We start from the raw sequence: 2,057 nt of genomic DNA on the forward strand, positions 1-2,057 counted from the left end.
ACCCAACAATCCCATTATTGGGTATATATCCAAAGGGATATCAATTATTCTACCATAAAGACACATGCGCACACATGTTAATCACAACACTATTCACAATAGCAAAGATACATAATCAATCTAAATGCCCATCAACAGCACACTGAATAAAGACAATGTGGTGCATACACACCATGGAACACTATGCAGCCATAAAAAAGAATGAGATCATGTGCTTTGCAGCAACATTGTTGAAGCTGGAGGCCAATATTCTAAGCAGACTAATGCAGAAACAGAAACCTAACTACTGCATGTTCTCACTTGCAGGTGGGAACTAAACAATGAGAACACATGAATATAAAGAGAGAAACAGCTTTGTGTAGTGGCAGTATTATAGCCAATGAGGTTTATCCGAGGTGCAGTTATTGCTAATAGAAAACTTTTCCCAGTACCCCTCCGTGATGACTTGAAATATAGTCAGCATTGGCAATTTTTGACAGTCTCTACAGAGACCGAAAAAAAAAAAAAAAAAAAAAAAAGGAACAACAGATACCAGGGCCTACTTGAGGGTGGAGGGTACGAGGAGGGAGAGGATAAAAAAATCTACCTGTTGGGTGCTACGCTTATTACCTGAGTGATGAAATAATCTGCACACTAAACTCCTGTAGCACACAGTTTACCTATATAACAGACCTGTACATGTACCCCTAGACCTACAATAGAAGTTAAAAAAAAAGATGCCTTATCACAACACTTCCCATGGGTAAAGGGAGCTTAATTCTAATAGGAAACTCTGGACGTCAGTGTAAAACTTCTGCCTCTGAATGATCCCACCCAAGGGGCAAGGTAGCCAAGCCATTAATGCACCAATTCTGATCATTGACTGGGGCTACCAGGATGAGGTATGCTGGATACCAGACTCTTGTAAAGTGACCTTCCAGTTAAACAGCAGTGTGGGCTCTGGTGGCAAAAAACACCTCCAGGAAGTGAAATGCTGGTGCTATCAGTCTGCAGCAGTGAGTAAGAGTGGAGGTGGGGGTGCAAAGGCATATGCTGTGTCAGTGAAATGAGAAATGCCTGATCGTTCATCCGCCTAGCGTCCCCGTGTCGAGATCTTCCATCCAGTGCAGAACAGATCACTTCTATTCCGGAATGACTACTCATTGAAACTGTTCATGACGAGAATCTGACCTTGGCAAATTAAATCTCTGCCGCCCATATTTTTAGTGATATCTAATGAGACTTGTAATTAATCCTGGGCTTAGATTCCTTGAGAGACCTACAAATCTCCAGACTCTCTTAACACATCCAAAAGTGCTGGCACTTCACAAAATCCCCAAAGCTTGGAGAATTCACTTAGAGTGCGGATGTTCCTGCCACTCACTGACATCCAAAGTGATTAACTTCTAGAGGTGGCGTTGTGTGAAAGCATCGATTTAACTGTCCAGTGCAAAGGGACTTGCCTTTTCTCTGTTGAAGTGTTTTTATTTAAATGGACTTGGCTTTCTGTAGATGAGTAAAGAAACCTTTCACACTCCAGAACTTGAGTTATTGAATGATATCTGAACCATTTCAGTCTCCTTTTTGTTAAGAAAAAAAAGGGCAGGGCAGGCATAAAACTATTGTATATATTTACATGTTAAATTGTGTAATCATGTTATTATCTGAAACTAATACCATGCTGTTAAAATTTAGATAAAGTGTCCTGTAATGCATACAAAATGTTCATTTGCTGAAGGCCATTAAGTTAATTTCCTGGCAACAAGATTAAATGCAAGGCATTTACATAATCATTAGTCGTGAGGTGTAGAAAAGATAATTAAATATTCCACCACATTAATTTATATTTAATTAACTGTGCTTTAGTGATCCTTCTGTCTGAATATTAATATTGTGTAAATAAACAATTAGAATGCATACTGATTTTATTAAAGGCTTATTCTTAAAATTATGTAGAAGATGCAATTATTAATTTAATTATATCTTATTTTGAAACCTAATCATGTTAATAGAGTCTAAAAAAGTCTATCACTAGCCTCAGTGATGACATTTTCACATTTTATATTTCCAACTACAAT

General features: G+C 38.0%; 1 non-coding gene across 1 annotated transcript; it reads left to right on the plus strand.

The window, feature by feature from the left end:
• Positions 1 to 350: 350 nt before the first annotated feature.
• LOC111541516 lies at positions 351 to 491 on the plus strand. The gene has a single exon (XR_002731287.1). It is a non-coding gene; the product is annotated as a U4 spliceosomal RNA (small nuclear RNA).
• Positions 492 to 2,057: the final 1,566 nt, after the last annotated feature.

Source organism: Piliocolobus tephrosceles, chromosome 17 (genome assembly GCF_002776525.5).
Source record: "Piliocolobus tephrosceles isolate RC106 chromosome 17, ASM277652v3, whole genome shotgun sequence".
NCBI lineage: Eukaryota > Metazoa > Chordata > Mammalia > Primates > Cercopithecidae > Piliocolobus > Piliocolobus tephrosceles.